At 41.5% G+C, this 16,246-nt stretch overlaps 1 protein-coding gene across 1 annotated transcript in view; it reads left to right on the plus strand.

Moving 5' to 3' along the window:
- The first annotated feature begins 307 nt into the window (after positions 1-307).
- LRRN2 (leucine rich repeat neuronal 2) overlaps positions 308-16,246 on the plus strand; it is a 68,688-nt gene continuing 52,749 nt past the window's right edge. Inside the window, exon 1 of the mRNA XM_063452264.1 lies at positions 308-503. The gene's annotated coding sequence lies outside the window, so the exon portion shown is untranslated. The remainder of the gene's footprint in view (positions 504-16,246) is intronic.

Consider the following 16,246-nt stretch of genomic DNA (forward strand, 5'->3'; position numbering starts at 1 on the left):
GGAAACTTCTACAATTGAACCTTACTTGACCCAAAACCTATTGCTTTTAGACCAGGTGGCTGCATGAGTGTTAGGGCCTGGTGAGAAAGTAGCTAAATTGATGCCACAGGTTGGCATTACAGTCCTGCTGTGCAGATTTTCAAGAACAGTTCTGACCCCATGCCTGTTCGTCACAGGCTGCCACTGCCCCCTACCTTTACCTTGTGTTTGTGTGTATGATTTTGCATAGGAAGACAGCTCCTCCTCCCATCCTCTTCTTTCTCCTTCCCTCCCTCCCTCCCTTCCCTGCCTCTGCATCCCACTCATATCTTCCAAAGAGGAGAGAGGGAGAGCAGAGTCTGCAGTGCCAGAGAAAGAGGGCAGTGTGTGTCACTGGAGGACTGGACTTGTCCACAGGATCTGTAAGCTTGGAGGGGGGAGGATATTTCACCCACCCAGAGACTATATGAATAATCAGACAGAGGAAGGCATTGAGATACTGCAGCTGGAAGTGTATCCATGGGGTAAGTAATCCTTGCTGGTAATGAGATACACCTGCTGGGATTCGTTGCTGGATGGGAAACATGTTTATTAAAGGCTTGTTCTACAGGTTGTGTATAGAAAGACATTAATTGAAACAGGTTTCAGGTCTTATCCATTACCCATGTATTATTTCCAGCCGTGAATTACATTTCAGGGCCCTTTGGTAATAATTGGATAATGTGAGGGTTAAGGATGATAACTGTAGGTCTTTTTTTGGCTAAAGATACTAGTCTCAGAGCCTAAATGCAATAAAAACGAATGAGGTTTTAAAGAAAGCAGGCTAATGTGGCAATGATGTTGTGTTTTGTTGCACTGGTTTGCCAGTCTGTGTTTGATGTCATGTCATGTTTATCATGCATAAAAAAAAAAAAAAAATAGATCATCTCCAATCAGTTCAGCTGAGAGCAGTTATTATTATGTGAGTGTGTAGCTGTGAGGTATTTGTGTTTCTGATGGTGTATATACCATAGAGCAATCAGTGCATATATAGGGTGTGCAGGTGTGTGTATATTGTATGCATATATAATGTTTGTGTATATACATGGCATGTGCATACAATAAAGTGTGTGTATTCTACTATTTTCTTTTTGAACATTGACATAATATTCTGTATTGCAGCATTATTTTTTTATGAAACTTGTGTATAGATCACTGGTATGTGAGGTAATATTCTGCAGACTGATGCATACAAAATATACTGTTATATATACAAAATAACATGGGGGGGGCACAACAAAACTATTTACTAATAGTTGAGTGAGAATAATGGCCATGGACTCCTAGATGTATCATTGTGTCTTACCCTCTTCAAGTAGTGCCCATCTAATATATATATAATTTGTTCCCTTATCATGGTATGCTTATCCGAGGAGCAACATACAGACAGAGGATTATAATACTGCTGTTTAACTGTGTATTCACATAGCGATATTTCCATGCAAGGTAGTGAGATAATCACTTTTATTTCTTAAGAAACTAAAGGAAGTTTTGGTAATTTACAGGCCTCTGCAAATGCTTAACAAATATCTGAAATTGATGGAAACCTTACGCTTTAGGATGGTGAATAAAACGCTGACATTCTTTGTGGGAGCAGAGGGGGTAGGCTGGTTTATTAGCTTGGTTTCTTTTTGTTTAAGTATTTATCCTACCTAGATGACTATTCCTATAACATCCCACCCATATATTCATCTTTTCAGTTATAAAAAATTCTAATATTTTATGTCATATCTTCATGACAGTATTTTTCATATGCATGTCTCCTTCTCTCATATACCATCCGCCCACCAGACTATGTGTTCTTATATTTGCCACCTGTCATATTTTACATATTTTAATTAACTTGGCGCCTGTAACAGTATGTAAGCAACAACACGGGCAGTTGTGTTTAGCAGTATGGTTCTGAATAAAGAGGATGGCATATTTTCTACTCTGTCACCACATTATAAATAAATAAATAATAATTTTATATATATATATATATATATATATATATATACACCTAACTGCTTGGGATACTCTCTCTCAAAACACAACAAATGGGATGCAATTTATTGAATAGGCATGTGTATGTATGTGGTGGTAAAAAAAACACTCTACCCTTGGCTCTCTGCCCCTCCAGGCCTCATTTGATGGCTGTTTCCATGGAGACGGCACATTTTCTGTCACAGATTCGTGTGACAGGTCTGATGTTTCCTCTTTTCTCTTTGAGATTCATTGAGCACAAGATGGAGCCACCATCTCTCTTTTGGCTCTGTCTGTCGGCTCCTTTCTTCAGTTCTCATTGCTTCCTTCTGCATCAGTCTCCCATTTCACAAATTTTTATATTAATAGTCATTTTGTGCCATATTTATGTCTATCAATATCAAATGCAGTCTTCTTTTCTGTACCATCACATCCATCTTCTGTCTTCACTCATAACTCAGGGACTCATCTCTTTATCTGCCCCTCTGTGTCACATTAAACTGCTCTCCTTGTTTGTAACTCAGTCACAGTCACAATCAGATCTCCAGGCTATTTTATCTCCTTGAATGTCACACTCAGATTCTATGCCTGTCTCAAATACTGACACAATCAGCCTCTCTGTTTGTCTCTATTAATGACACACAAAGCTTCTGTGACTATCTCCATGGGGTTACTGTAGGTTAGATTGTAAGCCTCAAACACAAACAAATATAAAATATTGGAGGTGGTACACTCATTACAAATTGTAAGACCGCATAGTATGTTTAGCCGTATATTACATTATGTATTGGGCAGTCCGGTAAAATATAAATTTTATCTTACTTCATCATGCACAATGATTATAAAAATACCTGCTCTTATTATTTATAATCACTATTAATTTATTGTTTTGGCCTACCAAACTAGATAAAACCAAAAGAAATCAGCTTTTAAAGAAATTCCCATACTGTCTTAAATTTCCTCAAGACTACGAATTGAGCAAGGCATTTCCAGCAAGAAAATAATGCATTCTCTTTATTTGTTGTAAACTATCCCTAAACACATTAATTTCATTTTCTCAAAGAAGGCATTCCATCCTGACTATAGAGACCGATGCAACTACAGTGTAGTTCAGTAATGTATAACCTTGGCAGGCTGCTGTGAACTTCACTTTTCATGTTTATCCAAGCTTTAATTTACAATGCCAAGGTTAGCCATCACCTTTAGGTCTAATTCTCAAAGGTATATTTATTTTTTTAGACTAAAGAGGGGGGGGGAAAAGCTACTTGCGCACTCTCCCAAATTCCTTTGCACATTTAAATAACTGGAGGTTTTTTAGTATCACTCTAATTGTCATTAAAGTGTAAGCTCACCTGCCATGTCAAGGCAAAACCTCTTTGGTGAATCCTACACTAACCCTTCACCTTACTGCTTGCAGCTAAAAGGCTAAATTTCTGAGACAGAGACTTTTTTTTATATCAATATTTGATTTTATTCATTTCTGTTTATTTATATCTCTGAAGAAGTCAATTTTTAGTGGATGAAACGCGTTAGATTTTTTTACATTTCTGCTTATTGAATCTTGCTTTTACTATAAATGTTATATCAGGCGTGTTGTGCCTAATAAAAGATAAAAAGATTTTCCTGATCCCTGACTCCATCCTTCGAAGTTTCTGTGTCTACTAAATATCCATTTGGATCCAAGGTGGAGAGCGGACAACTGTAGCCCTGTTTTGGGCTTTGAGGCTCTTCTTGAATTTCCATCTTGCGAGTGCAACCAATTATTTCTGTGTTTCATAGTTATTACTATACATTACTGTGTATCTTTTATCTTTTACATTTTAGAACCTAGCTGTATCCCAGTTTTTGTATATATTTACCTGTCATATCGGAGGCGCTACTGGGGAAGGCCTCTTGGGAAGCTGTTTTTATCATACTAAGCTAAGTACCGTAGAGCACCTTTTGTATAAACTGCATCACAACTATGTAATACAGAACCAAATACAAATACATTTACAAATACAAATACAAAAATACATGCTTTCATTTTGTCCACTTGACTATTTCACTGGGCCAGCTGCCTTAGGAATCATAGACCATCTGGAGAGAAAGTTATTTTCCTGGGCTTCATAAGGGACAGCACCATAAATCCGGCACGGATTTCTGTTTCACCAGCAAAAAATGTCCAGTCCCCCACATCACCTGGGAAAGCTTGGAGGAACCAGTGTAAACTCTTTTTAAGAGTTACTTTGAACACCATAACAACATATAGTCCTTGAATAGGTTATGGTCTCATGTCACTGTATCCCTGCTGATATCAAAGGAGAAATGTTACTTTCTACTTTTATGCCCAAGAGACACCCAGTCTATATAGTTTAGCTCAATCTGGATTATTTTGGACACCTTTGTGTTATTCGTTTTATTAGGAATCATAGGAGAATTTTGATCTGTTAAGGAGCCAAACCTTTTACCTTGGTGGGTACTGAACTACTTACCTAGACCATGGGTAGGCAACCTTTGGCACACCAGATGTTGTGGGCTACTTCTCCCTTTAATGCTCTAGCAGCCATAATGTTGACAAAGCAACATTTGGAGTGACGAAAGTGGCATACCCGTGACCTAGAATCTACACAGAGTGGTTTCGTCTTAAAGAAGTACACTCACTTTTCTGATCTTATTGCAAAATGCCACTTTAGCTTATAGAAGCGCTGGCATTACTTCCCAGGTGACTGCATGGAAATATCAATAATTTGCCAGGATGTCCCTTGACAATATTCTAAATACTGTCTATCTATCTATCTATCCATCTCTATATCTACTAATGTCATTAAAGTATTTTGAAAATTGGGCACATACATTTTTTCAAAAAAATTTTTAACCCCTTAAGGACCAAACATCTGAAATAAAAGGGAATCATGACATGTCACACATGTCATGTGTCCTTAAGGGGTTAAATGGCACAAACCACTGGAAACCTTTAGTTAGCTGCACACACTGTGAATACACGATCTAGAGTCATTTTAACCTTGACTGATTTAAAAGAAGAAATTAAAATCCCAGAGGTGGCTCATCGTACCAAGGCTTTAGGCAAAGCTCAAATACAAGGCCCCATAATCCCTTCAACCAGTAACCATTTATTAAATAAAACCAAATAAACAAATCTAATTTCCCCTAAGGCCGTCATAACTTCACCAGATCTTGCTTGATAATCCTAATTACATCATCCCCATAGTCCCCTTAGTCCTCTTCTCCATTCCCAATTCTTTAAATACAATACCCTAATTCCAGCATCACCAGCCACAATACTTTATCCCCACAATACCCATATAAGCCCTATGCCCATAATCCTCTCAACACCTTGAGTCATTATTGCATTTCCACATCCCTATAGACCCCTTGGAAGACTCAGTCCCAATCAAAGTACCCTGTCCAAATATTCCCACTCGGAACCCTCTGCTCCAGTCACATTGCCCTACATCCGCATATTTAGAAAATGGGCAGACTAGATGGGCCGAATGGTTCTTATCTGCTGTCACATTCTATGTTTCTATCCCAGTAATCAGTTCAGAACACCCAGTCACAATCAATGTACCCTCCAAATAAATCCCCCCGGAACCCACTGCTCCAGTCACATTACCCTATACCAGTAATCTTTGTGAACACCCAGTCACATTCAAAGTACCCTGTCCAAATATTCCCCTCAGAACCCCCTGCTCCAGTCACATTACCTTATATCCCAGTAATCATTCAGAACACCCAGTCACAATCAATGTACCCTCCAAATAAATCCCCCCGGAACCCACTGCTCCAGTCACATTACCCTATACCAGTAATCTTTGTGAACACCCAGTCACATTCAAAGTACCCTGTCCAAATATTCCCCTCAGAACCCCCTGCTCCAGTCACATTACCTTATATCCCAGTAATCATTCAGAACACCCAGTCATAATCAATGTACCCTGTTTGAATAATCCCCTCTGAAGCCAATCACATTACCCAGTAATCATTGAGAACACAATCACAGTATCTTGGCCCATAATCTCCTTACATCTTCCCTATCTTGATATATACATCACCCCCAGTCGCAATCAAATTAGCAATTAGTCCCATTCAATTACCCACAATATCATTGCCCATGTTCACAGAGTGCAATTAAAAAAAACCCAGTCCCAATCACTCCTGAGACCCCCAATTCCATCACAATCAAGTAGTTTACCTCAAAACCCTGGATCCCATCATTCTCAGCCAGGCATTGGTACTCAGGACCTCAGATCATATCACTCCCAGCTAAACAGTGCTCTTCAGAATCCCAATTAATCTCAGGCAGTGTCCCTCAGAACCACAGATCCTGTCAACCCCTGTCAGATTGTGCCCTCCACATCCTCCAAACCTATAAATACAGCTAGACCGTGCCCTTCAGAACCCAGCCATACCAACCCCCATTCCTATCAATACAATCCAGACAGTGCCTCTCACAACCCCTGGTTTTATCAATCCCTGCCAGTACTGCTGACAGCCCCCAATACTATAGGATAAGATTGGGGGTTCTGAGGGTCACTCTTAGTCTTAGCCAGACAGTGCCCCTCAGAACCTCCAATCCTTCCAAATATTGTCAAAGAATGCTCCTCAGAACCCGCAGGGACTGGCCGAGTCTGCTCCCTTACATTACATGTGAAGTAAAGATGGAGGGAGGAACATGTAATGTCGATTCACAGACTGATTTTTGAGAATGCAGGCTGTCCAGTCTGTGCATCACCGTTATCTATATTTCAGGTGAGGCCCCAGCCAGAGCAAGGCCATAGATATGAACATTCCACTTAATAAGAAGAGAGGTTGACTTCACAAGCAGGCCAGAAAATGTAAGAAGCAAAATAAAATATAATTTGATGCATGTGCAGTTGAATTATTAAGAGACCATATTCCTTGTGCTGATAAGAAACAGTACACATAGCCTTTCCTCATTGAGTTCTATTTATATGGTGCTCATTTCAATGATATTAGGAAGTACAATAACAGCAGGTCTATTCGGGTTTTTTTTTAGGACAAATTTACCTTTGGAACACAAATATCTCGGTATTACAGCTATGCTTCATCCAAGTTGCTTTTTGCTGGAAACTCCAGTTGTTGGAGACAATTAGCCCAGTCATCTAGGTCAGTCTGTGCCAGGGCTGGAGAAATTCATAATCCAGGCTAAGGCTGAGGCAGTGGTGCCTAGTGGTCCTCTTCCATTTCACTTCAGCATCAGGGTGCCTAATCATCCCATGTGTAATTGTTAAAGGTTTCCTAGTTGTTGTTTTTTTGTTTGTTTTTCTATCTTAAAATCTCTTTAGTTGCTGATTTTAAAAAATGCAGCTTTCTTTTGAACAACCTAACCCTTAATCACACCTGCCCCTTTCACAAAACCACTTTCTGATTGGCCGCTGTCTCAGCCTGTCTCAATCAATGAGGGGAGTCAGTGACTTTGGATGCAGCAGCTTCTAGTTGTGTCATGCCATGTTGCTGTCCAAGCCTCACTTGGAATTATTTATTAAACCAAATCTTGTTTTTTTTATTACATGGAAGCAATACAAAACTGTATTCCTAACACAATAGCAGTGGCGGCTCTAGGCTTTGCGAGGCGAAACTCAATCTTAAAACCCCCCACTGACATCCATAGTGGGAGGAAAAATAGGAGTTGCATTGGCAGGCTTGCAGTGTGATGGCTTACTGTGCTGCTGTGAGCTCTCTGACTTTAGTTATGGCATAATCTGCAAATGTAATTAATTTGTAATAAACCAATTTAATTTGCAATTATGCTAATCGGCTATACACGACTATGGGGTATAGTTGCATAGCCTGGCAGTCGATTATACATAAATACTTGTATGAAGGGATTATTGGAATAAAAAATGTAAATTTTGGTTGGGTCAAAAAGCTACAGATAAGAAAACAGTGTCTTGGGATAAGTGGGAAGAAAAAATCAAAACTGCATATGGTCTTTGACATATTTATTATTACAGTGCATTGATGTAAAAACATGTTTTTTTTTATTTTTTGCCATATACACTGTCATGCCTATTGTAATACTGGATGGTTACTCTTTTCCATTTCCAAGTTTCCCTTCCCTTCCTACCCCCAATACAATGTTTATATTCTTGTTGTTATACAAATATGTAAAACTTTAATAAAAAATATTTGAAAAGAAAACAGTGTCATATACATATTTTTTAAATATATTTTATAATCCTCCTATATTCTATAATATATATTATCGTATATATTTTTATATGTGTTGCCACTTTACCTTTGCACTGACCATATCACCCTCACATTGCAGACACACACACTAAATGAACGTGTCAGTGTTGCTATGGTATCCCGCAGCAATGATCTGATTGGCCAGCGCTCGCAAGACTCTTACTTCACAGCCCCCAACTCTGTACATGGGCTCTTTCTCCCTCTAGGCAGACTGAGTGGAGGAGACAGAGTTCTGCACTGCAAATGTCCTGTTTAATGGGGGTACAGCCCCCAGAACACAATTAACAATAATTCGGCATGTGCGGTGTTTCAAGCAGAAACACTGCACATAAATACTCCTACCACCAGGAACACTTCAAATCGCTGAAGTGGTCATGTTGGTTGGATTAACCCTTTATATTGATATCACCTCTGTTTATATTTTTTATCTCGCTAATTCCCCAATACTCATGGCAGAATGTGGCTAATCATTTCTCCAGGATTGTCAGTACAACACGTTAGAAACACTCTCCTAATACTGAGCTGCAATCCCTTCTGCCATCAGAACAGCATAGCTTCATAGTAACATAGACTTTACCATTACCAGTATCAGCATTTAGCAGTGTTGAACTGGCAGGTAGTGGATTTGTAATCGGAATAGTTTCTTAATCCTTGATCTTATCCTGCAGATTCTGAAGTAGACTGAAATCTGGCATCTGAGAGCTCAGTGTTATAAACTGAATTCATTGCTATGTCTGTAGAATATATCCTAAAGAACTCTGTGCTTGAGGTATGGGGAAGCAGCCTGCTGGAAAAATTCATTAGCAAATTTCAACACTGCTGCCACGTAGGGATGCACCTGATAGACATTGATATTTGTAAATAGTGTAGACTTTAATCATTGTGTAGCTTGTCAAGTGGGTTGATAAATTAATTTAAAAAAATAAAAATAAAAAATATATATATACCTATGTATTATTCTGGAACGGCTGCAAAGGCTATGAATGTGGTTTTCAGGAGCACATGGCGCTCATTGCCCTGATGAGATTATCCATACCAAATCACCTTCCCAGATAGTTTACTCAGTCACAACTCACATGTAAGAAGATCTGGCGCTGTTTATTAGTCGTATGATCTGTAGAATGTGAAGTTATAACAGGTAAAAGAACGATTCTTCCAAACAGGTAGGAGAGATATCACAAGTCACATTGAATGTACAGCATAGAATACACTGGAACAGGAAAGGGGGAGGGGAGAATCTGAAGCATCATGCAAACTATGGAGTGGCCCAAGAGACAAACTTAAGATGAACATTAAAGAAACAGTACATTATAATAAAACAATATCATGTAACATGACATGTATATTTACATACCTCCCAAGTGTCCCTATTTAGGAGGATAATGAGAAAATCTTCCAGCACAACCTTTATCAGACCGAAACATCACTCATTTGATTTAGCACTTCAATAAAGAAACACATGTTTTGTGTAAGGTGTGTGCTGGAAGATTTTCTTATTTTCCTGAATTGAATTGGCTCTTGGTTCCCATGGTCTGTACACGCTAGGGCTTCATTGGGTCCTTGCTACATGTTGAGTTTATACCAGAGCTCCACAGCAATTATAATCACAGTAATGTGTCTTTAAAACACAATACGGGGGGGGGGGGCGGGGCCGGGCCGCCAAGCTGAGCGGTCGCAGGACTGCTCGGCTCCTGCTAACAGAGGCACAAATAGCCTGAAAATCGCGATTTCAGGGGAAATTTACCGGCAAAAACTGCGACCCCCGATGGAACCGGGCTACCTGGGCTGAGGAGAGGCTTGCTATTGCAGTTTTAGTCCCTCAGAGGATGGGGCCCGCTGCAACAGGCGGGACCTATGCTGGCGGTGAGTGAAGCGGACGGCCGCCGCGACACTATCCTGTCCAAAGGAACCCGACAAGCGAGTGATACCAGCGGGCCGAGCCCCGTTTCCCCCCCTATGGACCGGGGGGGTGATCCCGGTCCTCACCCTGAGGTCCCGACAGAGACGCCGCGGAGGCAGGGGGTCCGACCGTTCCATCCAAGATGGCGGGCGCCATGTGCGCGGGAGACGGAGGAAGGACCTGCACCCTCTTCGTGCCACGGCTGAAACTGCGGCATCTAACTCCTGCTATAGCAGGAAGCGTGTTGGCTGACACTTACCCCCACAGCCGGCTAAACCAGCGACGACGACAGCGGTACAGGGGAAACTACCCAGCGCACCGTCTTTTCCCGCCAAAATGGACTGCACTTGCGGACAAATGGGGTTAAAACTGTGCGGAGACAGACCTCTTACCCACCTCCTACCCAGCCTGCCACAATCTGATACACAAACCGACGACCACACGCTAATGGAACCAAGCTCACCACGATGGCTGACTCAGACCCCCAGAGGACCAAGAGGGACGAACTGATTGGAAAGCAGCTGCAGCCCCAGCAACACCAGCGAGAAACTCGGGTGAGCACTGCTTAATCCACATACAGAGGCTCCCACTACCAAGCACCTGAGGGGGCTCCCGAGCAGCGGAACAGTGCTGCATTACCCTACTGACTCTCTCCACCTAATCCCTTCAGCAGCTATCTAAGCAGAGACGGGCGAAATCCACAGAACTATAGCTATACTTATGGCTCTAATGTTTTTGCTAATTGCATATTGTTTTTATGTTAAGCACTGCCTCTTACCACCATACCAGGCATAGTATACGCTGTAACCCAGCCTCATTAGCCCCACAGGGACCCACTCGAACCCCGGTCCCACTGTGAATCGTCCCCAACCTGGAGGGGTAATACTGTTAACATAGCTTATTTTACCTTAAAGCCCCTGTAACGCCACTGTCCACTAGCAATCAGAGAGCTCTGCCCTAGCATGAATAACAACAGCTATCCTGCATTAGACTTTGGCCTATATCTTAAATAAGTTAATAATATATATTTTATGCCATAAGCCAGCAGATCCCATCGTGTCCCATCGCATTAAATATGATATAACTCAGCCTGCGCTCAACTTAACCTGCATTACGCTAGTTTCCTTACACACAAGCAAACAGTATGTAAAACGTAAGTTAGCATGTTACACAACACGACTATAACTACTGCTTTATCTTGCAATTCTTCTTGTATAATCCATGTTCCTACTCGACAAAAAAAGAAAAAGTGCAGCACCTCTTGACTATATGTACCAATTGTTTGCAATGATATTATATTCTAAACATGTCACAGATTAAGCTTGTAATCATCTCTGCACTCAAAAATAAAGAATTGGAAAAAAAAAAAAAAACACAATACGGGGGGTTGGGGCCTGACTGTCATGGAGGGAAGACGTGCCTAACTGAAGCTCCACACAAACCCTTGTAAAAACGGCTAAAATGGCACCTCTAAATCACAACAAACAGCAAAACACGACCCCAAGCAACATAACAGCCCTCTACCCTAATGGTGAACCAGTGATGCGGCCCATGAAGGGACAGCAGACAGCAGACTATACCTGCAAGGGCATGCGGCCTGGTGCGCACCGGGCGGGAGAGGCGGCCGATCCCCCAGCCTGGAGCCACATGGAAACCAACTGCCACAAGCGCATACCCCGCAACCCCCCCCCCCCCCCTCTGGACCGGCGGGGTTGATCCCGGTCCACCCCTGGGGGTCCCCCCCAACACGGCGAAAATAACTGGGGAGATGGCTGGAGAGCCGAGGGGCCCACCTAAGATGGCGGAAACCATGCGGCCACCAGTCAACCACAAGACATTAAGACACCCCACGTCCAACATAGATAAAATCTTCCAAGATTTCTGGCTCAAGCTAGAGCTCAGACTACAACAAGGGGCTCCAGGTCCACTCGTCTCAAACTGTCCACCCAGACAGCAGCCACCTAACCCTCAGCACCAACCTGCAGCCCAGACGGCCTCACACTATACAGAGGCGGTGGAGGAACAAGCCTGCACCCCGCCCGCGTAGGGCAGTGAAGCGACAGAAACCAAGCACTGGCTCACCCCGTCCACTCACCACCCGGAGGGCGACCCTGCCTGGGCTCAGCGGCATTACTAACCGACCCCAGCTACACCCGTTTACCCAGCTACACCAGTGCACTCACCACACCACAGCGGAGTCCCTCGAGAATCCACAACAAGGCTCTGCACAGCCCCAATGCGGCATCGGGTGAACTGCCGGGTATCCATCGACACTACGATCCAGGAGCAGGGGGACCTGACACGGCTCACAACGCCACATCATGAGTCTGGGAACACAATCCCCCCTACACCAACTTACCCAGAGAGGGACTCACATCTGGAAAACCCCAGGGGACTTTCGCACATCCAAACGGGTATAGCGTTATATCTTTTGGACATTACAAGCTAAGGGGTATACTCACCTAGCATGTTCAGGATCATATAGTCACACCATACTAGAGACCTGTTTTAACCTGTTAAATAAGCATACTGTATACCCCTCTCGAAACTGCAATATCACATACCTTATCATAACTTTAAGCGTTACTAATAATCTCATAAGTCTACCTAGCCTAGCATTCATATAGAAAAGTTAATTTGTTTAGCGGGCAATTTGTTTAGTGTGTAATTTAAGTAAGTAATGCACAATGTACCAATATCACAGATGAAAAGAAAAAGCCTGAATACTATAATATTTTCCGACAAAACCTAGTTTCACCCGACCTTTAAAAAAAAAAAAAAAAAATGTGCACAGTATTTTATGCCATGTTATGTTCTGCTATTGAAAGGCTTTCTGCAGCTATTGTGGCGTAGCAAGCCAGATTGTTCAATTCATGCACAAACAAAAATAAAGAATTTAAATTTAAAATAAAAACACAATACAGGTGCTTAGAATTCAGTCTATGTAAATAACATAACAACCAAATAGGACAACTAGAGGGTCCCCACCGTGACACTCGAACACAAATTGAGCGTTAAGGTGAGAACCAGTGGTCCTAGGCACCTAAGTGAGACTCCAGGGGTCTCTAAGCGCTTAAAGGGACACTATAGTCACCCAGACCACTTCAGCTCAATGAAGTGGTCTGGGTGCCCGGTCCCTCAGGTTTTAACCCTTCAGATGCAAACATAGCAGTCTCAGACAAACTGCTATGTTTACATTTGGGGTTAATCCAGCCTCCATCGCGCAAGGCGTCCATAGGAAAGCATTGAGAAATGCGCATTCGGCTCCAGTGACGTCGGACGGGGAGGAGAGGTCACCAGCGCCGAGGGAGCACGGCGCTGGATTAAGGTAAGTGGCTGAAGGGGTTTTAACCCCTTCAGCTCCACGGGAGGGGGACCCTGAGGGTGGGGGCACCCTCAGGGCACTATAGTGTCAGGAAAACCGCTTTGTTTTCCTGGCACTATAGTGATCCTTTAACCCTGAAAAGGAAATACAAAGAGGAAAAATAGTAATACACCAACTATCATACAAACATCACATGAAAGTCGCTGTATTTCTTAGAAATATCTATAGTCCCAAGTAAAATAAATGCAACAATAATAGGATGAAGCTAAAATAAATGTAGTACACCAACAAAATGTAATCACGAATAAGTGAACAACTATGCCTGCAGATTCAATGTGAGGGGATTATATCCAAATAGAGGAAATCATGGAATAAAATGAGCTTTATTGTGTTGGCTCTGGAGATAGAGCCTCTATTTTATCCCCAGTAAGTGGACTACAAAAAAAACACACCAAGTCATCCCAGAGGCTATCAAGGATAAGGGTTAATGGTCAGACTCTCTGCCTTAACTGAGTAAACAGGAAAATTAGTTCCCAAATCAGGACAGGGTAGCCGATAATAATCAAATCACTATAGGTAGATAGCTGTAACTGGAAAAAAATCAGTTACACCACTCAGTATGGGATACCACTGACTAGTATATATGTTGGTATCCTAGAGGCAGATCTAGGAGACAGGTGTTAGCTAGATATAGAGTATATATACACCAAAAACAAGTAAAAAAAAACAGGCGCTAGTAAAAAATGTCTACAAATATAGATATAAATACCAAGGAATGTTATAAAAAGAAGCTGCACCAAAACAAGTGTAAAGCTCCAACAAACACTCATACAATACAAAAAAACTCAAAATTAAGGTGCGCTGTGTCTTTAAGACCACATTTCTAAAGTGCCACAAGTGCAAAACATAATAAAGTGCAAAGTGATATAAAGTGCACTCAATGTGTACAGTGGTAATACCTTAATAAAAATTATTATACATACATATTTGTGTCCTCTCCAGTAGCAGTAAACATATGAAAGGGAGAGACACAGAAAAACAATAATAGTGTAAATCTGTTAGAAAAACCAACTTGTAGAAAAATAATGAAGTTTACACTCACAAAGATAGAGAAAGCCTTTCTCTGCTCTATCTTTGTGAGTGTAAACTTCATTATTGTTTTTCTGTGTCTCTCCCTTTCATATGTTTACTGCTACTGGAGAGGACACAAATATGTATGTATAAGCATTTTTCTTACGATATAGAGTATACACAGGAGGAACGTAATAAAGAGTAAGCCAGTCAAAAGTGGAACTGGCAATATTAAAGGAACACTATAGTCACCTAAATTACTTAAGCTATATAAAGCAGTTTTAGTGTATAGATCATTCCCCTGCAATTGCACTGCTCAATTCACTGTCATTTAGGAGTTAAATCACTTTGTTTCTGTTTATGTAGCCCTAGCCACACCTCCCCTGGCTATGATTGACAGAGCCTGCATGAAAAAAAAACTGGTTTCACTTTCAAACAGATGTAATTTACCTTAAATAATTGTATCTCAATCTCTAAATTGAACTTTAATCACATACAGGAGGCTCTTGCAGGGTCTAGCAAGCTATTAACATAGCAGGGGATAAGACAATCTTAATTAAACAGAACTTGCAATAAAGAAAGCCTAAATAGGGCTCTCTTTACAGGAAGGGTTTATGGAAGGCTGTGCAAGTCACATGCAGGGAGGTGTGACTAGGGTTCAGAAACAAAGGGATTTTACTCCTAAATGGCAGAGGATTGAGCAGTGAGGCTGCAGGGGCATGTTCTATACACCAAAACTGCTTCGTTAAGCTAAAGTTGTTCAGGTGACTATAGTGTCCCTTTAATCTAACACAGCCTCTCTCCTTGTTAAACTGGCTAAATAGGCATTGGAGGGAAAGAAAGGATTATATAAAATTAATCAAACGTGCTTAAAGGGAAACTCCAGTGCCAGGAAATCAATCCATTTTCCTGGCACTTCAGGTCCCCTCTCCCTCCCATCCCCGGTAGAGGTGGAGTTAACCCTGCAAGGTAATTATTGCAGTTTATAAAAAACTGCAATAATTACACTTGCATGGTTAAGGGTAGTGGGAGTTGGCACCCAGACCACTCCAATGGGCAGATGTGGTCTGGGTGCCTGGAGTTTCGGTGCAATACTGAGTGCACCTTCGTCAGGGAAAAGCTGTATACTGATACTAACTCCCTTTTTATATTCAAAGTCAGTCATCTCCCCACGGTGGAATAACCAATCACAAGATCAAATAGCGTGTGTAAGTTATTACCTCCTAGTTATTATTGCCTCCATGGATGTTATTGGTCCAAATATACTGACCAGGGTGGTCTCAGATGTTTCCCCCACGTGGTGTATGTGGCATTATTAGCCACGTGTATTCCGCCAATAGAGGAACAGGGGGTGGAGTGAGTAGTCCAAATGTCCGCCCATCCAAATGAGGTCATCCGTTGTAGTCACCCACATGTAGCCATCATTCAAACCTCAAGGGGCAGAGTTTAGAAGCTGTTGGAGCAAAAGTGTCCATCCTTCTTAACAGACCACCCAATGTAAAAGAACATTAGATTACAGTGCTCAAATGAGAGTTGGATATAATAGAAGGTCAGAAGTGGGTAATCTCGGGTTGAAATTGTAGAGATACCCAAGATGACATTTCGTATATCCTCTCTAGAGTAATTCATATATGTTACACTTATCCAGTGGTTCTGAATGAATTAGTGGATGTGTGTTACAGTATATGTTATAATATTAATTAGATATACAATCTTATATATGCAAAATCTCTATTAGCAGATTATATAAT

Source organism: Pelobates fuscus, chromosome 1, assembly GCF_036172605.1.
Source record: "Pelobates fuscus isolate aPelFus1 chromosome 1, aPelFus1.pri, whole genome shotgun sequence".
NCBI lineage: Eukaryota > Metazoa > Chordata > Amphibia > Anura > Pelobatidae > Pelobates > Pelobates fuscus.